Genomic DNA, 22822 nt, shown 5'->3' with positions numbered 1-22822 from the left:
GATGAAATTCAACAATAATTAAACAAAATGTTTCCCATGGTCCAACCAGCTTTACAGATCTTCAAGCTAGAATAGAAATGAATTCAAAATGCAGAATAGATTACCAGCCCTAAATGCCACAGTTCACGGAAGTGACCAAATCAGGAGACTGAGCCAGCTCAATCAAAGACACATGTCACTTATAATCATTTGAGGACATACTACTCCCAAAGTTTTCTACAGCAACTGGAAGAACCTTTATCAAGAACTCTGTAACATCAGATGACTTCTGCCTGACCTCAAAATCTCCTGCACCAAACAACACATCTTCTTTCGACAAGCCAATCCAGCCAGCTATCAACAAAACTCCAATGGCATATTCTTAGGTAACCTGATTGAATAAGAGGTCATTCTTCACACCTACTTCTGAGCAAAATACAACCTACTTTCATACCGTTAAACAGAGTTCCTGCCCAAGGGAGGTTTCAAATATCCCTTGATTTCCTATTCAAACTATCTAAAGATCATTATGAACAGAACTAGATTTGCCATACTGCTAGAACTAGACCTGTTTCCTGACTTTGACACAGTGCATCACTGTTACACGTGGCATCCTTGGTGTTATTCCCCCTAAGATTTTGCCTCTACCTCCTGCATTTTTGACTGTGTGACGAAATTTGGTGTTGCTGGCATAGATGCTTTGGGAACTTTGTCACTGCTGATCAGTGTCAGAATGCAAGTGCTCCGTGTGCAAGTTGTTATTATGATTGGTTATCCACGCTTGGCAGATTTGATTTACTGGTAAGTCCCTAGTAAAGTACATTGAGTATGCCAGCACCTGTAAATCAAATACTACTAGTGCCCTTGCAGCACTGATTGTGCCACCCACATGAGTGGCCCTGGAAAAGACCCGCCACTGTAGTGTCTGCACTTACAGTTTTAAACTACCATGTTGACCTGGCAAATCCACTTGCCAGGCCCCAAACTTCCCTTTTCTTACATGTAAGGCACCCCTCAGGTAGGTCCAGGGTATCCCAATGGGCAGGGTGCAGTGTATGTAAAAGCAGGACATGTGCTGGTGTGTTTTACATGTCCTGATAGTGAAATACTGCCAATTTTGTTTTTCACTATTGAGAAGCTATCTGTCCCCTAGGCTAACATGGGAGTTGCTTTGTAATTTCTTACAAGTATAGCTTTCCATTGGGACAATATAGTGGAATGGAATTTAGGATCTCTGAACTCAGAATGTAATAACACATATTTGTAGGGAGATGTTTTTTTTAAATTTGTGTTTGAAAATGCCACTTTTAGAAAGTAAACGTGTTCTTGTTTAAGCTTCTGTGTGCCTCTGCAGGTTCGTGTATCGACTGTCTGGTTTTAGATTGACAGGGGCTGGGGATGTGCATTTACAGTAGACAGCCACAAGGGGGGTTGAGGTGTGTCCTACCGTTCCTGGGTGAATCATAGCTGAGCTGAATAGACCTTGGCTGCATTTAGAGTGATTGGAGGAGTTTCACTTACACCTGAACAGGCAGTTATTCCTCTGTACAATGCTGTCTTAACCTCCTCTAGTGAAGCTGTGCCAGAGCTGGCAGAACTGATTTGGACTGGGCTCAGAAACCCTTGCCCCAAAGAGAACAAAGAGAAAGTGGGGTATAAGTATTGGACCTTAATCACCAGAGAATTAGATCACTTCTGGACTCAAGAGGAACCTCTGCCAAGGAGAAGAGTTGGAGGGCTGTAAGGAAGAGTATTGCCCCTTTGCTGTGTGAGCTTTGCAGGGTTGGCCTGCAGTTGTTGCTTCTGCCAAGGAGAGGACAAAGACTGGAACTTTGCTGTGAACCTGCTTAAAGAAGAATCTCCAAGGGCTTGTGTGTGCTGCCCTCCTGTTCTGAAGTATCACGGACGCAAAGATTTCACCTGCAACCCACTGGCAAGCACCTGGACTCCTCTGTGGACTCCTGCATTCAAAAGGGTGCCAATTCAGTTCCTGGGCCCTGAGAATTGTGTGGTTGGTGCTTCAAAGCAAGAAAACAGCTCCGACGCTGTCAGTGATGCCGCCAGTGACACTGCAACCTGCAGGTAACTGGGCGTTAAGTGACACAGCATCTCTGTGTCACTGCGGTAGCTTTATGCGCGGCGCCCTCTGCAAGGTTGGCTCCTGCGCTTTAATGGTTTGACAGGTTCAGCCGTACAAATATGCACCCCTTGAGCCCGTGGTGTGCGACCCCCCTCCTGAGCATCCAGTTTGTCTAATGTTACTGTTGTTTCTGTGAATACCAAATGTATTAAGTTTATGATTTTGTCTCAAGTTAGTAGTAGTACAGTTAGTAGTCCTAACTTTACTACTACTAAATGCCTTCTGTGAATACCTAAAGTAGTAGGTTTAGGATTTCTGTGCATCAGCCCCTATGTGTATACAACCTTCCTTTGCACCTCTTCGCCTTTTGACCTCTCCCAACTCTAGTGCCAACAACTCCTTGAAGTTCTATATAAATGTAATTACAATCCAATCCACAGCTATTTACTATTTCCATGAAGTGGTGTGGGTTTGTTATACCTCTTCATCCGTTTCTCAATAACTGAGAAAGGTTGGCATCAACTAAAACCTTAGAAATGCAACGCCATGTAGAAGTTACATTTATACTTTACATGACCAGAAAGAAGGCATGTGGGATCTCCTCTCCTCTATTAACTGCATTCTAGGCCAATAGGATGTCCAATAATCATCAGCCAGAGCGTTCATCAGCGCGCAATCAAAGGAACATTTGTAGGTAAAAAATAAATGCCATTGTTCAGATTGCAGCATCGTAGCCCCCTTCTGGTCACGCCTCCTGTAGTGGCCTGCTACTAAAAGTGCTGAATAGTACTTTATTTTTGTTTGCGTTTCCTAACCTCTTGCAATTAACTTCCAATTAATGTCCCGTCTCGAAACAACCCAAGCATGTGACTCTGGTAATTTATGTATTCGCATATACAGCAGCAATTCCCTTTCAGTTGGATGGCTGCTTAGCTGCTTCCAAGTGTGCTCTGTATGCCACTGGTACCACAAGCTGAGGCTGAAACCAGTAGATAACTGGTGCTTCTGAGTTGTACAGAGCATTATGCAGTCATGTGGATACTACAGTTGATGAGTGAGTTCACTTGCCTCCTTAATGAGTCCCCTTCACCTCCGAACCATCAGCTGTCATGCATCTCTAAACTGTGCTCAAGCCCTGGCATGCATCGAAGCTGCTTCTCCCATACTCATAGGTCCCTGGCAGGCAAGACATTACATGTACATGCCAACATATTGCTTCTTCCCCAAACAAAGACATCAATTTTTAACTGACAAGAGTTCATGCTGTGTGCAACACGCTCAGGCTGAGCTGGCCTTATAACAATACGTGGCATTCTGGGGCTTGTAGTATTGCTTTTAATATTGTTGTATACAGTATAAAAACCATAGCATGCTAAATTTTGGTTGGTTGAGCTCTAGGTCATTGAAGATGTGGTGTGTGACGTGGATTGACTTGACAATTATGGTACCATGCCTTCAAATCTGAATGAAGGTGCAGTAAAATTGTTAAACAGCTAGGTGCAGTACTTGTTGAGTGGTTTGTCTCATGAATGCCCTTCTGTTATTTAAATGATAGTTTGGGGCAGCAGGGTGAGTATGATTTGTTACTAGGTCTTACACTTTGCGAAAAGCTAGTTTCTGCTGTGGTGTGCTGCTTTTCACAAGTTATTGTTGATTATCCCCACAGTTCCACACCACACTACACAATTCAACTTCACACCTTTCCAATCCACACCACATAATTCAACACCATACCACATAAAATCAACTCAACAACACAATTACACAATACTCCACATACATCCAATCCACACCACAAATTTCAACAGCACACCACATAAATAAACTCCACTACATACCACTCCAAAAGACACTATACCCTTACATATAACTACACTACATAACACACAATCCCACTCCACATAATTCCAGTACACTCAATACCACATAATTACTATCCACATATTTTCACGGCCCACAATGCCACATAATTCCACTACACAAATCCACTCAACACCATTCAATGCCACAACTAACTAGTACGACCAACATAATAACACTACACACCCGATACATACACTCCATAAACCACAGGTAAAAAATAATGTCATTTACAACGCCAACACCTGCAACTCAAGCAAATGGGAAACCTATTGCATTTCCAATGCTTGTTTAATAGGGTAATTCAGTTGTGAATAATGTCTTCTTGGCTATATATAATATAACAAAAATGCTTATAACACTTTTTTATTATAACTTTTCAACATGCTGTACAGCAACCTCACTGCCTTACAACATAGCTTAAAGACATTTGTAAAATCAATAGCTCTGGCTAAACACTTATTAGGTCCCAAAGGTGAGACCTATTGGCTATGCAAATGCTTGTTCTAAACTGGTGTGGTGTTCATCTGTGGTGCTTTCATTGTGTTACTGTGTGTTTGAGTGCAAATACTTTACACATTGCCTTTGGGATAGACCTGCCTGCTCGTGCCAAGCTACCAATGGGGTGAGCTGGGGTTATCTAAAGTGTGTCTCATTTATCCTTACATGAAGCAAGGTTCCTTACTTGGAGAAATGTGCATACCTCTACCTCTGCCAATTAGAGACCCCCATTTCCAACAATCACCACACATTCATAATAAAGACTAGAGGAACTTGATATCTAGAGAACAATTTTGAACTGGATAGCCTCCCATCTCTCTGACAGGCTAAGCATCATTTGTTATCCCAATTTACATCATCAAATTTTATCACTGACTCTAAGGTGCTCAATGATGTTTGAATATCTCACCACACCTCAGCAAGTTCTCAACAAGTTCTTCCACCTAAACTGCTACAACTATGCCAATAGCACTCAAATTATCACAAATCTAGCGAACCTGAAAAGATGAAATACTTCAAGTTTAGACCACTGCTTCTGAACTGTCATTGAAAGGATGCTGAGGACCCACCTTTACTTTAAAGATTCTAACCTGCACAGAATGAAGGAAATACTAGTCTACAGTGGTCTGGCCCCAGATATTCAGCCCACCTCCATCAACTTCAACTGAAGTATGGAATCTTGATGTGATAATGAACTCCTACTAATCCTTAAACTCAATAGTGAATGAAGTCACAAGAATACCTTTCTATACAAGGAAAATCTTTCAAAGCATCTTGCCTCATCTAGGTTTCCCACAGAAGCTGGAGGCTACTATTGTTCTTGTCATGCTCTCATTGAGGTTACACAAACAGACTTTACTTAAGGACCTGAGATTACTTCTATGAAGACTTTAAAAAATCCTAAATGTAGCAACAAGATAAATCCTGCACCTGATCTAAAGTACAATATCAGAGATGTCCTTGAAGTATTTCTCTAGGTACGAATGGCCAGAAGCTTCATATTGAAGCCACACTGTATCCCTCAAAAGCCAATCTATGGCAAAGACTCAACCTTCAGCCAAGTATAACTGTACACGTATTTTCAAAGGAAAACTCTACAATCTAAGCAGACACCTCTCTGTAAGACAAAATGCAATGGTAAACCCTCTTTATTCATACAGATGGAAAAATTAAGTAATTCCCTTCCAGCAAATATAGGAAAAATCCAATCACCTGGAATTCAGAAAACCAATAAAGATCTGCTTATTCCCCAACAAATGATTAGGGGCTGCACCAACAAGAAGACCAACCAAGGCATCATCTCAAGGACATTGGGAATGTGGTAGTGGCATGGCCAACTACCTTGATGGATGTGTAGCTCAGGGCTCCACATTCTGGCTCACTGATTTTGGGTAAAATACAGTGCTCTTCAATTATATGGGTTTATGAGGCTATCCTGCTAGAGGCCCCATGGGTACCACCAAATGTGTGGGAGATTACAAGAGCTCATCCTAGTATGTATAACCCACATCTTTGTTGTGGCCTGGGGAAGAGAATGTGTTGTGGCGGAGCTTCTGGCGAGCCTGAGGCCAACCTCACAATTTGTTCGCCATGTTGAGCAGACCTTGCATTCTTCCCCCACCTTGTTGAGGACTTCGGTTCATAGCTGTCTTCACCCCCAGATCAGATAGGGGTATTAAAGGATGTTCTGGTGACCACTGTACCTCAGGCCCTAGCGATACTCGGCATCCAAAAGAGGTGGGAATCACAGAGGTGCATGTATCATGGTATGCCATGCTTGGAAATGAGATGTATTGCTACTAGCCCCCACCCCATGGGTCCCTTACCTGTTGGTCCTTAGTGGCATGCTGCTTCTACTGGGGTGGAGGTCAGGTCCTAGCTGCACCAGGTCAGTAGATGGGAGAGCATTCCACCCCACTTCAGGTTGCTTGGGAGTTCACCCTATGGATTGTAGGCTTCATGGATGAACATTCTTGCTGTCACGACCCCCTCCTGCTCCCTCTGTTTTGCAAACCCGTTTTGCATCCTCTGTCTAGCACACAGGGCTCATGTAGCTTTTCCCTATGACACACTATACACACTATGATATATTGACAGATGTTCCCCAACATCCGCATGACTGATGTTTCCCCTACATCCCTCATGACTGATGGTTGCCCAACACCCCCAAGACTGATGCTCTCCCAGCATCTCTCATAACCGATGTTCCCCAACACCCCATGACTGATGCTCCCCCAGCATCCCTCAGAACTGATGTTCCCCTAGCTTTTCATTACTGATGCACCCCCAGCATCCCTCATAACTAATTTTCCGCTAGCACCCTCAAGACCGATGCTTTCCCACCACCCGTAATTCTATTGTGCTTGCATCCCTGAAAGCATTCCGCACATCCTGTGAACCAATAGATTAACTGCTCTTGCTGTTCCTAGGGCCTAGGTGTGGTTTTCCATCAAATCCGTGCAAGCTTCCTCAAGAATCCTGGTGATTCAATAGCAAGCCTTGCTCTTGCTGTTACTGGGGTCTTGGTGTAGTTTTCCACTATGCACGTTTGAGCGAAAATGATACATTTATTTCCTGTTATTTAGTTCTGATCAACAAGCTGCACCTTCTGTAAGGTCAAAGAGAGTGTACTATCACGTGTTTCTCCCAAGCTTCGAGAATCTTCCAAATGGCCATTTGCCCCACATGCCACTTGCGATCTAGAAGCATCTATCGAGCCTTCGAGAGTCAACCCAAACCCGAATCATTGCTTTGCCTCGCTCCCTGCGGAACAAGATTCACCCTTCTCACTCGCCTGAAGAATCTTGACTGAACCAAGAAGAGCTCCAGTCTCCTTCAGGTCTATCCAAACCAGTGGTTCCCTTGGTACCAGCTCCCTAGGCGTCTTCCTCTACGTGCCCCCCACGGACTACCTGAGTTAAGTCTTCGGGATCTTCTTCGAACTTCAGACAAGTTGAAGAGCTAAGCTAAGTACTTGACATCAGGTTAGTGTGCCACTAAACCACTTACAGTAGTAAACAGAACTGAGCATCCCCGTCTTCAAAGACTATGGACTTTTCCTTCATTTTCTTTCTGTGAATTACTCCAGCGCTTCTTGTGTGTTTATCCTTCGGACCCTTATTACAAACTTGATTCTAGAACTGTCACAGCACAAGGATGAAAGACTCTGTGTTTCTCTGATGGACAGTAGTGCCAAGAGAAAGCACTTCAGAGTCTTTGATATAAGCATCAACCTTGTACCCCACCCTATAGTCCAATTATATCTCCAGGAGTGCAAGTTTTTCCAACCTTTGCTCCGAGCGTATCCCTAGGAGCGCAAGTAACTCCAGCCTTTGCTCTGAGTATATCCTGTAGAGAGCAAGTAACTCCAACCTATGTTTCAAGTTTATCTCTGGGAGTGCCAATAACTCCAATCTGTATTTCAAGTTTATTCTTAGGTGCGTCACACGCCAGTTTGTGATTTTGGTATTTCTGCTCTCATGCTGAGCTGCTGATGAAATGTGTGAGTTTGTGTCACTAAATATAATGCATGTTAATTGTATGTAAAGACTTGTTAGTGTGCCTTATGGTAACTATCTGTTCTTGTTTTTTCCAGTGCATTGTGTCATCGCAAAGCAAGAGGATCGTAGAAGGTCTAAGAAGTGACAAATACTGTTACGCAGTGTCACACAGCCACTGAGCAGATCCAGTACCACAAGTCTCTTTTTTCTCATTTTATCCCAACTCCCCTGTACCCCATGAGTACAGTTTGGACTCTCAAGTTTCAGATCCAGTATCTTCATTGTCCTCAGGTGATAGGAGGTCCATAATTGGCTCCAGTGTCGCCTCCACGGTTGGGGCCAGTGGACTGCATGACACCTGCCTCAGGCTCTGGGGATATGCAACCTTGCTTATGGGCCCCTATTGTCTTTTGGCCTGGTAGTTAATATAAGTGGCCCGGGTGGGCTAATGGATCACAGACAGACCAGGTGTACTGACTCTGAATAGTTGGTTTAAATTTCTTCCCTAGAGTGCTCACAGGGTTGGCTGTCTGTGACTTTGCATGCAGATTTACTCAGCCACCATAGCTAAGGCTGAGTAAAGGCAGGGTAAAACTTTCATTGAAATTACGCAGGCCACCTAAAATACCTACAGCTAAGCAGGGGGGAGAGGGAGGATTGCAGGACTTGGACACCCCAGAGTCTGGTTGCTCGTTGGAGTCAATTCTTCTGGCTCTAAAGGAAACCCTCAGATAAATGTACTCTAAATTTGATTATGTGACCCCTCATTGGATCACCTGAAGGAAAGAACAGCTCACTAAAATATTTGACTGGATAGGGCAGACAGACGCATAGCAGACCTCACAGGTAATGTGATGGGAAAAGCAGAGAAACTCTGTAAAGAGACAAGTTAGCAGAATGCAATAGTAGTGAAGAACAAAGATCTAGCCCACTCCTGCAGAGTCCACCAATGTAGGATGTATGGTCATGTTTGTTGTTGGCCTGTTGACAGAGCTGTTTTTGAACTCCTTTTTGTTTGGCTCATTGTGCCTTGTGTCCTAGGATGCCCCTTGGGGTTCATCCTAGGCCAATAATTGCCAGACTCTTAAACTTTAGTGCCTGGATGCCGCGCTCCAGATGTGTCACAAAAAGGGCTCGCGTTAACGGCTATCTACCATATCAAGAAGCCTCTTTGTCTCTCTATCCTGAGTTTGTTCCTAGGGTAACAGAGGCGAGGAGTGTGTTTGTTGAGTTAAATGTCTCTGCAATCCAATGATATTAAATATGCTATGTTGTGCTCAGCCTATTTCCGAATAACCTTGAACTGTAAGAAACACGGTTCTCTGACAAAATTTCGAAAGTCAAAAATTTGACCTACACAAATATCGCAACACTAATATCGATGTCAAGAATATCGACATCCTATCTACAACATGGTAAGTACAAAAATATCGAAAATAAAATATAGATGTCAAAAATATCGTTTTTAAAAATATCGGGTTTTTTTTGGTTATAAAAAATATGTTAAATAAACATAATAATACTTATAAATAAAATAAACATAATTAAATATATTTCACAATGTTAAAAATTAATAAGTAATAAATATAATTTAATAAAAAATTAATTAAACATAGACATATAATATATAATAGATATACTTACTTAATAATGTTTTAATAATTATTTTAATAAATTATACATTATTTAAAAATGTTAACAATTGCAAACACATTACACACATAAAACAATAACATAAATAAAATTAAATAATTATTTATAACAAATTAAAACTATCACATTTAATTTTAATATTGTTAAAATCAATTATATACTACATTAGCTAAAATAATACAAAAATATATTAAATAGCAGAGACAATAAAACTACTACTCCAGCTCCAAAAAAACCAACAGAAAGGAAAATGTTGGATAGCGTAAGGGTAAAAATTACTATTCCCACTCCAGAGAGGGGAACAGTAGGGAAAGTGTTGGATAGCGTAGGGGTAAAAATTACTATTCCAAATCCAGAGAGTGCAACAGTAGGGAACGTGTTGGATAGCGTAGGGGTAAAAATTACTATTCCAACTCCAGAGAGTGCAACAGCAGGGAAAGTGTTGGATAGCGTAGGGGTAAAAATTACTATTCCAACTCCAGAGAGTGCAACAGTAGGGAAAGTGTTGGATAGCATAGGGGTAAAAATTACTATTCCAACTCCAGAGAGTGCAACAGTAGGGAAAGTGTTGGATAGCGTAGGGGTAAAAATTACTATTCCAACTCCAGAGAGTGCACCAGCATGGAAAGTGTTGGATAGCGTAGGGGTAAAAATTACTATTCCAAATCCAGAGAGTGCAACAGTAGGGAAAGTGTTGGTTAGCGTAGGGGTAAAAATTACTATTCCAACTCCAGAGAGTGCAACAGCAGGGAAAGTGTTGGATAGCTTAGGGGTAAAAATTACTATTCCAACTCCAGAGAGTGCAACAGTAGGGAAAGTGTTGGATAGCGTAGGGGTAAAAATTACTATTCCAACTCCAGAGAGTGCAACAGCAGGGAAAGTGTTGGATTGTGTAGGGGTAAAAATTACTATTCTAACTCCAGAGAGTGCAACAGTAGGGCAAGTGTTGGATAGCTTAGAAGTTAAAAATATCATACTTATAAATAAATTAATTCTTTAAAATAATTAATAATTTAATTATTAAATAACTCAAAATGACTTACAAATACCAATAGATATTTATTAAAAACATAACTACCAATAAATAATTATTTAGCAATACATTATTAATAAATACCAATAAATAATAATTAATGAATATTAATTACCAATTAAAAAATATTGAACAATTACATTTTTTAGACCAAAACATAATTAGCAAACACTAATTACCAATTAAAAAATATTAAACAATGACATATTTTTTATACACAAATTATTAATTATTATACATTATTTACCAATTATTAATTACTTATTAGTATATTAATTAGAAATATCAATAAATAATATTTAAACATATTTAATTACCAATTGATCATTAATCAACAAAAAATTATTTTTCATAACCAAATTATTATAATTTGAAATATTTACCAATTAATAATTAATCTCCAATTAATTAATTATCAATACCCAACAACACATTTAATAATTACTTAATTAGATTTCAATTACTTCCAACACTATTCCCCTATAAACACACAAAACACTCAAATAATAAAATAATACAGTTAACATAATTATCAATTAATCAATTAATAAAAACTAATTACCAATTAATAATAATTAATTACCAATTAATACTTAAATACCAATAATATAATTATCAATACCAATAAATAAATACAAATATTACTTAATTACAATTAAATTACTTCCCACCCTATTCCCCTATAAACCCACAACCCGCTACAGAATTTAAACGCAAAAATTATTTTAAATTATTTTATAATTCCTAATAATTTATAATTAATTTCATATAATTAAATTACTTCCCACCCTGTTCCCCTATAAACCCACAACCCGCTACAGTACTAAAACACAAAATTAACTTAAAACAACCATTATTAACATATAAAAATTGTATACATATATTTTTAAACCAGTAAAACACTTAACAAAAAATAATTAACACATACATATTAAATACATAATAAAACACATAGTAATATTATAAATATAGATGTTAGTGACATGGATATTAGTAACATCAATATATTTCATAATGATATTACTAATTTCGATATTACTAACATCGATATAAATGAAATCGATATTACTTACCTTAGGGTCAATATTCTGTCCATAGATATTCTTGACATCGATATTCTGTCCCTTCGATATTCTTAACTCGATATTATTGTAGGTCGAAATTAAAGTTTCGATATTTAGACTGCTCACCAAGAAACACACCTTTGTAAATGCACACTGTTAGAGTCGGGGATCTCTGGTTGGCGCAAGGTTGCCCTTGTGTCAAGCAGGAACCCTCTCCTCCACGTCAGGGCGCAGGATAACCCCTCGCGAATGACCCTTGCTCACCCTCTAGGTGCGTGGCGTGAGCAGCCAAGGCGATTCCTCAGGCGTTGTTGGTTAAGCACTTACAATTGTACACACAGTAAATACATTAATCCCCCCAGAAACGGACACCAGACTTGGATATATATAAAAATACGTTTCTTTATGTAAAAATAAGGTATATATATCTCAACAGACTTATCACAAGACCAATAACGTTTTCGCTAGGCCACCAGGTTATACTGCAGGCAAATGTTCTGGGTTCGTAGTTTCAAATGGATACTTTGTAGTCTCTTTACTTGTAGTTCCAGTACTCACAGAGATCGGTTCCTGCGAACGGGGAAATAAGGCGTTGCGGGCCCCGAGCCCGATACTGGAACTTCTTTCGTGCTGTGGAGAGTCGGCACAGGTCGGTGCGACTCTCAGCTTGGAAGTGTTCTTGGGTCCTCAATCAGCAGGTGTGGGCACGTAGGCCGGCGCGGCCAGCGACCCTGTAGCACGGCGGTGCAGGAGGGTCTCCACAGCGGGGGCGGCGCGGCCTGAGATGTCCGGGGATAGCGAAGCGGGGTCACAGGGCACAGTCAGTGCAGCTGGATGACCCGGCGTAGATCACAGTCGTCGGACGGCTTCCGGCAGGAGGGGTGATAGCGCGTTCAGCGCACTCCAATGGCAGGCGGTGACAGGGATGCAGGCGGCCTGGCCCGGGGACAGAGAGCGGCTCGGGACGGAGCGGGGCTCTCACGGGACTGAGGCAGGCGAGCTTCTGAGTGTCACGGCCCTAGGAGGGGCGATGAGGGGCGCAGTCTCTTTTCCAGCGGGATGCACACACGGCTCGAATTGGAGGACGAGCAAGAAGCACAAAGAACCCACTGTTCCTGGGGTTCAGTTCAGGGGGCAAGCTCAGATCAAGCCCTTGGAGAATGTTCAAGCACAAAGTAGCAAAGTCTTTTCAGTAAGTCCCTTCCTCTCCTCTCTCAGCAAGGCAAGCAGCAGGCCAGCTCCTCCGGCGTCTTCTTCTCCTTCTAGTCGGGCAGAGGTTCTTTGTGGTAAACAGGATTCTGATTTCTTAGGAGCCAGGCTCCTACTTTTATACACCAATTCTTTTGTTCTTTAGCGCCAGGGGGCCTAGGCCTGGCTCAGTCCAGTTCTGGAGCACTTTGTTATGGTGACTCTGCTCTTTCCTTTCAGCAGCAGGGCAGAGACATCAGCCGCCCCACAGGGGGTGGCGCCGGCTTTGTGGTGGCAGAGCACAGGTCTATTCAAGAGTCAAGGTGTACTCCTCCCACCCATCCAGGTGTAATCTCTCTACCCACCACCTGGCAGCCAACCTGTCTCTGGGGATCCCCCCACCCTGCTCCTTACTGTTGCCAGGCAGAACACATACACACAGCAGAGGCGGACTGAGATGGTCAGGTCAGTAAATACTAACTTTCTAAAAGTAGTATTTACAAACCCAGGATATTAAAATAAACTTGACTACAAGAAGTATTTTATTATTCTGAGTTCAGGCATACCAAACTTGACACTCTACCATGCTCTCTGAGTCCACTGGGGTCACAGCGTTGGCGGGATCCCAGCAGCCCATTCTGGCCTATGGAGAGCAGGTAGCCTTCAATAGTGAAAAACGACAAGGGCTGTAATTCACTACTAAGACATGCCACACACATCAGGGCATGTCCTACCTTATGCCTACAATGCACCCTGCCCTCGGGCCTACCAGAGGGGTGGCTAATATGTAGGTAAGGGAAGGTTTAGGGACTGGCAAGTGGGGGCACTTGCGCAGTCAGCGCGACGGTCCCGGACCGCGCACAGGGTCTGCGGTGGCAGACCCTAGACACATTTTACAAGGCCGCTTCCGTGGGTGGCGCAACCGGCGCTGCAAGCCCACCAGCAGCATTGGCATTCACAAGCCCTGGCACCCCTGGTGCACTTTACTGGGGACTGACAGTGAATCCAATAAACCAATCAGAAACATCAATTACAGGTACACTTTACTTTAGGGAGCACTTGCACTGCGGCACGGATTAGCCGTGGCGCAGTGCCCTGAGCGGACAACACCAGCAAAACAATCGAGGCACACCATCGAAAAGTGGAAGGGAAACTCACGCCAAGGTGCCAGGTCTAACACGTGTCCCCTCCAGCTGAAATGTGGGGAGAACTACCCTTGCCCAGGGGGTTCCTCGTCACTAAGGCGGAAATACCTGGACAGACCGTCGGCGTTGGCGTGATCTGTACCAGGACGGTGTTCCACCGTAAAGTCCATACCCTGTAGGGAGATGGACCACCTCAACAGCTTCGGGTTTTCACCCCTCATTTGCATCAACCATCTGAGGGGCCTGTGGTCCGTCTGAACCCGGAAGTGAGACCCAAACAAGTAGGGTCTTAGCTTCTTCAGCGCCCAGACCACAGCAAACGCTTCTCGCTCAATTGCACTCCACCTACTTTCCCGTGGAAGTAACCTCCTACTGATGAAGGCTACGGGTTGGTCCCAGCCCTCCTCAGTCATCTGTGAAAGAACAGCCCCCACACCATGCTCTGAAGCGTCTGTCTGGACTAGGAATTCCTTGGAGAAGTCAGGGGCCAAGAGCACGGGCGCCGTGCACATGGCAGTCTTCAGGGTGTCGAAAGCTTTCTGACAGGTGTCAGTCCAAATCACGTTCCTGGGCTGCTTCTTCGAAGTCAGCTCTGTCAAGGGGGCAACGATCGTTCCATAGCCCTTGACAAACCTCCTGTAGTACCCAGTGAGCCCCAGGAAGGCCCTCACTGCGGTCTGCGTCTTGGGGGGTTCCCAAGCCAGGATGGTCTCAATTTTGGGTTGCAAGGGTGCCACCTTGCCACTCCCCACTTGGTGTCCCAAGTATACCACGGAACCCTGCCCGATCTGGCACTTGCTTGCCTTGATCGTGAGGCCTGCTCGGCGCAGCGCCATCAACACTTCCCAGAGGTGGCGCAGGTGTTCAGGCCAGGTGGCACTGAACACTGCGATGTCATCCAGGTAGGCGGCACTGAACGCATCCAGCCCAACCAGTACCTGGTTGACCAACCTCTGAAAGGTGGCAGGGGCATTCTTCATCCCAAATGGCATGACTCGGAACTGGAAGTGCCCATCTGGTGTAGAGAATGCTGACCTCTCTTTGGCCCCATCGGTCAAGGCGATCTGCCAGTACCCAGACGTTAAATCAAACGTACTGAGGAACCGGGCAGCCCCCAGCCGATCAATGAGCTCATCAGCTCTGGGGATGGGGTGCGCGTCAGTCTTCGTGACTGAATTGAGTCCTCTGTAGTCCACACAGAACCGGAGTTCAGGTGTGGCTCCCGGCGCAGCAGCTTTGGGGACCAAGACCACGGGGCTGGACCAAGGACTGCTGGAGGACTCAATCACCCCTAGCGCAAGCATTTTGGAGACCTCCTCCTTAATGCAAGCTCTGACCCTGTCAGTTACCCTGTAAGCCTTGTGCTTCACAGGTAAGCTGTCTCCTGTGTCCACATCATGGACGCACCAATCTGTGACACCAGGAACCAGGGAGAATCGGTCGGAAAACTGTCCCAGCAAGTGGCGGCAGTCTTCCTGTTGTTCGGGCGTCAGGGTGGGTGAGAGGTTAACTCCATCCACTGACCCATCTTTCTCAGAGGCCACTAAGAGGTCAGGAAGAGGCTCGGTCTCCTCTTCCATTCCATCATCAGTGGCCAGCAGCATGCCCACTTCGGTCCTCTCTAAGTGGGGCTTAAGGCGGTTAACATGTAGGACCCTCAAAGGGTTCCTGGGAGTCTGCATGTCCACCAAGTAGGTGATAGGACTTTTGCGCTCCACAACCTCAAATGGACCTGTCCACTTATCCTGAAGTGCACACGGCTCCACTGGGGCCAAGACCCACACCTTTTGTCCAGGTTGAAGCTCTACCAGAGTGGCATTCCGGTCGTACCACCGCTTCATCTCCTCCTGGCTGGCTTCCAGATTTGCCTCAGCAAGTTGCCTGAAACGCCGAGTCTGGTTTCGGAAGGCCAGCATGTAACTATATACATTCTGGGGAGGTTTCCTGGGAGATTGCTCCCAGCCTTCCTTTACCAAACTCAGAGGTCCTCTTACCGGGTGACCATACAGAAGCTCAAAGGGGCTGAATCCTAGAGACTTCTGTGGCACCTCTCGGTAAGCGAAGAGCAGGCATGGCAAGAGGACGTCCCACTTACGCCTCATTGGACCGTCCAGGCCCATGATCATGCCTTTGAGGGTTCGGTTGAATCTCTCGACCAACCCATTTCCTTGGGGATGGTAAGGAGTGGTGAACTTGTACGTTACCCCACACTCCTTCCACAGGGATTTCATATATGTGGATATGAAATTGGTCCCCCTGTCGCTCACCACCTCTAGAGGGAATCCCACTCGGGAGAAAATTCCCATCAGTGCCCGTCCCACCACGGGGGCCGTCACTGTCCTCAGAGGGATGGCTTCAGGGTACCGGGTGGCATGGTCCACCAAGACCAGGATAAACCTGTTGCCCAGGGCTGTCTTGGGATCCAGAGGCCCCACAATATCAATACCCACTCGTTGGAATGGCGTACCGACCACAGGGAAAGGTTGCAGGGGAGCCTTGTGCTTCCCTCCGCTCTTACCACTTGCCTGGCAAGTCTGACAGGTTCTGCAGTAGGAATCGGAATTCTTATGCATTTGGGGCCAGTAAAAGTGGGTGACAAGCCTGTCATAGGTCTTGTCCATCCCCAAATGTCCTGCTAACGGCACATCATGAGCCAGCCCCAGTAGGAAGGTTCTGAACTTCTGGGGTACCACCAGCACACGGGCTGACCCAGGTTCAGCAGCCTTAGGCTCGGAATACAGGAGGTCACTCTCCCAGTACACGTAGTGTGTTTTGGCCTGAACACCATTGGCCTGGTCTGCAGCCTGTTGCCGCATACCCATGAGAGAAGGGCATTCTTTCTGCTCCCTGCAGAATTCCTCCCTGGAGGGACCTCCTTCTTGCTGCCAATGGGTCAGCTCAGGCAAGTCTCCCAGTTCGGCAATCTGTTCCCCGGTAGGCTCCAGAGCATCCCCCTCAGGGTCTACTTCCTCCTGGGCCGTGGGAACTTCGGGGGCCGGTTTCCCGCGCCTCCTGCGCCTTCTCCCTAAGGCCGGTTCCTGGACCTCTCCCTCAGGCTCCAGGACCCTCTCAACACCCCTACTGGCTGCCATGGACCGGGTGGTCACGCACGCCCAGTCGGGTAGACCCACCATCCTCAGATGCGTGGTCTTCTCCACCTTTTCCCAAGGGGAACTCTCCAGGTCGTTCCCTAGCAGACAATCTACAGGCATGTCAGTTCTCACAGCGACTTGTAGAGTACCAGAGACCTCCCCCCACTCAAAGGGAACTTGAGCCATTGGACAACGACTCTCTACGTTGTCAGCATTGACAACCCTACAGTAGGCATTGGGTACAATCTGCTCTTGAGACACCAGGTGTTGCCTCACCGAGGTCACGCTGGCTCCTGTATCTCTAAGAGCCTCCACCTTCTTTCCATTGATGGTCACCACCTGCCCATATTTCTTAGTGTTAGAGGGCAGGTAGGTTACAGGGACCATCTCACTGTCTCCTAGCGAGACTAGGGTCATCTGCCCGGGACCCCCACCCTCCTGGACTGCTACTTCCTCCCCAAAGTTAACACTAGCTACTTGCCGGGGTGGAGCACCAGTGGGTGCGGTCTTACCAAACAGGCGACACTTAGGATCAGAGGCAATGTGACCCGGATCGCCACACTTATAACAATTGAAGGGCCCCTTTGGAACAGGTCTACCTGTCGGGGCCCCGTTCTGCTGCGGGGGTGGGGGAGGCTGAGAACCCTTCTGCTGGTTCCCTTGGGAATTACTTTGGGGGCCTTTTTGGAACCCCTTCTGTTTACCCTTGTCCCCCCCACTCTTCTGCTGGGGACCCTGCCCACCTTTGGCGGAGTCTCCCACTTGACCCTTGTGGACCCTGGTGCTGAGCCAGCGGTCCGCCTCCTCAGCAAGCTTCCTCGGGTTGGACAGCTTGCTATCAATCAGGTGCTGGCGTAGCTCAGGAAAACATTGACTGGACAAGTGCTCCCATGCAATTAAATCAAGCAGCCCTTGATAATCATTCACTTTGCTACCCTTCACCCAACCATCCAGCGCTCTGCAGAAAAAGGTCACATATTCCACATACGTACTCTCAGGGATCTTCTTGGTCTCCCTGAACCTCTGTCTATATAGCTCAGGAGTTAACCCATACCTGGTCATTAAAGCTTCCTTCATATGGGGGTATGAGGTTTGGAGATCTAAGGGTAAATCTAACAGTGTGTCACGCCCTTCAGCAAGGAACCTTCCCCACAACCCCGCTCCCCAGTCTTTCTCAGGGACCCGGTGTGAGGACATGGCCACCTCGTAGGCCCTAAACCACTGCCCTATGTCATCCTTTCTGAAATACTCCTTTACTACATCTTTGGGGATGTACACCTTGGACTCTACCTGCGCTGGTGGAGTGCTGCCACCAGAAGGAGCGGTGTCCAAACTTTTCGCCTTCAGCTCCAACTCCTTCAATCTGATATCATGATCCATTTGGCGTTGTTGTGCCTCCAGGGCCAACTTCTGCTTTTCCATTTCCATTTGTCCTGCCAACTTTGCCATCTCCATTGCATGCGCCCTGTCTGCTGCCCTGTCTGCCAGCTCCTCTGGCGACCGGACTCTGCTGGGCTCCTCAAGGTTGTCGGGTGGAACGATGTCCCCCGCATTCCGTAGGTCTCGTGACTCCTTCCAGGCTCTCAACGCCTTGGTGTACTGGGTCTTCCTCTTGCATCCAGCATGGGGGACTCTGAATTGTACACTGTAGCCTTTCAATTGCTCCATCGTGTAGCCTTCCAGTCTCTCCCAATCCACCTCATCGATTCCAGAAATCACAGAGAGTGCTCTCCCAGCGGAGTGTGAGCCAGGCATGGTCGCAGTAATGGCAGATGTCTCAACAAAGTTCAGAAAATGAAAACCTGTGGCTGCGTTACTTGGTCTGCTCTCACTATCTGGTGATTAATAATTCACTGTATGCAAACTACAAGTGCAAATCCGAAATCCCACCGCTGCCACCAATGTTAGAGTCGGGGATCTCTGGTTGGCGCAAGGTTGCCCTTGTGTCAAGCAGGAACCCTCTCCTCCACGTCAGGGCGCAGGATAACCCCTCGCGAATGACCCTTGCTCACCCTCTAGGTGCGTGGCGTGAGCAGCCAAGGCGATTCCTCAGGCGTTGTTGGTTAAGCACTTACAATTGTACACACAGTAAATACATTAATCCCCCCAGAAACGGACACCAGACTTGGATATATATAAAAATACGTTTCTTTATGTAAAAATAAGGTATATATATCTCAACAGACTTATCACAAGACCAATAACGTTTTCGCTAGGCCACCAGGTTATACTGCAGGCAAATGTTCTGGGTTCGTAGTTTCAAATGGATACTTTGTAGTCTCTTTACTTGTAGTTCCAGTACTCACAGAGATCGGTTCCTGCGAACGGGGAAATAAGGCGTTGCGGGCCCCGAGCCCGATACTGGAACTTCTTTCGTGCTGTGGAGAGTCGGCACAGGTCGGTGCGACTCTCAGCTTGGAAGTGTTCTTGGGTCCTCAATCAGCAGGTGTGGGCACGTAGGCCGGCGCGGCCAGCGACCCTGTAGCACGGCGGTGCAGGAGGGTCTCCACAGCGGGGGCGGCGCGGCCTGAGATGTCCGGGGATAGCGAAGCGGGGTCACAGGGCACAGTCAGTGCAGCTGGATGACCCGGCGTAGATCACAGTCGTCGGACGGCTTCCGGCAGGAGGGGTGATAGCGCGTTCAGCGCACTCCAATGGCAGGCGGTGACAGGGATGCAGGCGGCCTGGCCCGGGGACAGAGAGCGGCTCGGGACGGAGCGGGGCTCTCACGGGACTGAGGCAGGCGAGCTTCTGAGTGTCACGGCCCTAGGAGGGGCGATGAGGGGCGCAGTCTCTTTTCCAGCGGGATGCACACACGGCTCGAATTGGAGGACGAGCAAGAAGCACAAAGAACCCACTGTTCCTGGGGTTCAGTTCAGGGGGCAAGCTCAGATCAAGCCCTTGGAGAATGTTCAAGCACAAAGTAGCAAAGTCTTTTCAGTAAGTCCCTTCCTCTCCTCTCTCAGCAAGGCAAGCAGCAGGCCAGCTCCTCCGGCGTCTTCTTCTCCTTCTAGTCGGGCAGAGGTTCTTTGTGGTAAACAGGATTCTGATTTCTTAGGAGCCAGGCTCCTACTTTTATACACCAATTCTTTTGTTCTTTAGCGCCAGGGGGCCTAGGCCTGGCTCAGTCCAGTTCTGGAGCACTTTGTTATGGTGACTCTGCTCTTTCCTTTCAGCAGCAGGGCAGAGACATCAGCCGCCCCACAGGGGGTGGCGCCGGCTTTGTGGTGGCAGAGCACAGGTCTATTCAAGAGTCAAGGTGTACTCCTCCCACCCATCCAGGTGTAATCTCTCTACCCACCACCTGGCAGCCAACCTGTCTCTGGGGATCCCCCCACCCTGCTCCTTACTGTTGCCAGGCAGAACACATACACACAGCAGAGGCGGACTGAGATGGTCAGGTCAGTAAATACTAACTTTCTAAAAGTAGTATTTACAAACCCAGGATATTAAAATAAACTTGACTACAAGAAGTATTTTATTATTCTGAGTTCAGGCATACCAAACTTGACACTCTACCATGCTCTCTGAGTCCACTGGGGTCACAGCGTTGGCGGGATCCCAGCAGCCCATTCTGGCCTATGGAGAGCAGGTAGCCTTCAATAGTGAAAAACGACAAGGGCTGTAATTCACTACTAAGACATGCCACACACATCAGGGCATGTCCTACCTTATGCCTACAATGCACCCTGCCCTCGGGCCTACCAGAGGGGTGGCTAATATGTAGGTAAGGGAAGGTTTAGGGACTGGCAAGTGGGGGCACTTGCGCAGTCAGCGCGACGGTCCCGGACCGCGCACAGGGTCTGCGGTGGCAGACCCTAGACACATTTTACAAGGCCGCTTCCGTGGGTGGCGCAACCGGCGCTGCAAGCCCACCAGCAGCATTGGCATTCACAAGCCCTGGCACCCCTGGTGCACTTTACTGGGGACTGACAGTGAATCCAATAAACCAATCAGAAACATCAATTACAGGTACACTTTACTTTAGGGAGCACTTGCACTGCGGCACGGATTAGCCGTGGCGCAGTGCCCTGAGCGGACAACACCAGCAAAACAATCGAGGCACACCATCGAAAAGTGGAAGGGAAACTCACGCCAAGGTGCCAGGTCTAACACACACATTTTTGCAAACAGCACTTCCAGGAAAGGAAACAACTATAAAATGTGGATATTAGATGTAAGACTGAAAAGTGGTTATGCTACACAGAACTGGCCACTTGCTGAGATCCCCATCCCTCTGATGTATATCACTGTGGCACCTCTATTAAAGTTGCTACTTTTTTGGCGGTTAGTTGATGGGGTTGATTAAAACTGAAATCTGTGGGTCTATTGTGGGTTTGGACTGGGACTGGGGAGGCTAACCTTTTACAAAATGATAATTGCTATGCACCAGATATTCACTTGAGCAGACATATTAGCCAATATTGTTACATGACAGAGCAGACACCTTACTTAGGTGTACCTAGACACCGTCAGATTAAGATATTTAGCTTCATGTCCTGGAATATAGGGGAATGTACAACCCCTGAAAGGCTCATACTGGCCTACATGTACAGACATGGAGTAGACCTGGCATTGCTACAGGAGACACACTTGGCACCAGGTCAGATTAATCAATTTGGTAAAATATGGGGTCATCATAGTTATTTCTCTACTTTTAGTTCATATTCCCAGAGGATATCTATTTTTGAACATTAAAGTCATTGATTTAAATTTCTTACAATCCTATGTATACCCCAAATATTGTATTACTAGTTATGTTGGAGAGCAGAAAGTTGGTTCTGATCAACATGAATAGACAGTTGGAGCATTTAGACACTGACATTAAGACATTGGAATGTATCTTTTAGAATTGAAAGCATTGTTGGAAAGGTTTTGTGAAACAGCTGGCATGGATGTGGTGTTTCTGTGTAGGCATGCGCAGGCTAGACATTACTGTGAGGGAGAATGCACAAGAAGAACTTTGTCATGTCACGAGGAGGGGCAGACACTATACTCCCACAAAATGGCTTAATAGTGAAGATGGGGAGCAGCTGACGACCAATAAGGATATAGTTGCAGAATTAGTGAAATATTATTTACCACACGAGTTGAGTTAACACCTGAGTAGACTGTGAACTGTCTGGACGAGGTAACTCTGGTTTGATTAGAGACTTACCATCAGCCATTCCTGAAGGTGCCAATAACAGCAGATGAAATACATGCAGCTATTGACAGCATGGTAGGTTGTAAGGCTTCAGGGTCAGACGGCATGACTGTCAAATTTTCTAAGGCGTACAAAAACATTCTGAGCCCATATTTGCTCACTGTAAATGTGGATGCTTTGGGAAGGCAAGTATTTGTCCCCTCTTTACAGGAGGCGATAATCACAATCTTCACTAAGCCCGGTACAGAGCTCAGCAGGTGTGCCTCTTACCACTCACTGTCCCTTCTTAACTTTAATAATAAGGTCCTTGCCAAGGTGATCGCAAATCATCTGTTGCTATCTTTAGAAGGCTTTGTCTCCCCTGTACAGTAAGATTTTATCCCACCCTGCCCCATAGCTGTTAATTTACGTACAGGTTTTGCTGTTTTACACCAGCTAGACCCTGAATCGGAAGCAGTGGCGGTCTTTCTGGGTGCAGAAAAGGCTTTTGATTGACTTGAATGGACTATTTTAATGGCCCCACTGCGTAGATTTGGTATTCTGTGGACTTTCCTCTGGCTGCTTGTGTTGCTGTTTATAAA

This window comes from Triturus cristatus, chromosome 2_2 (genome assembly GCF_964204655.1).
Source record: "Triturus cristatus chromosome 2_2, aTriCri1.1, whole genome shotgun sequence".
Lineage (NCBI taxonomy): Eukaryota > Metazoa > Chordata > Amphibia > Caudata > Salamandridae > Triturus > Triturus cristatus.
This window is presented reverse-complemented; position numbering follows the sequence as displayed.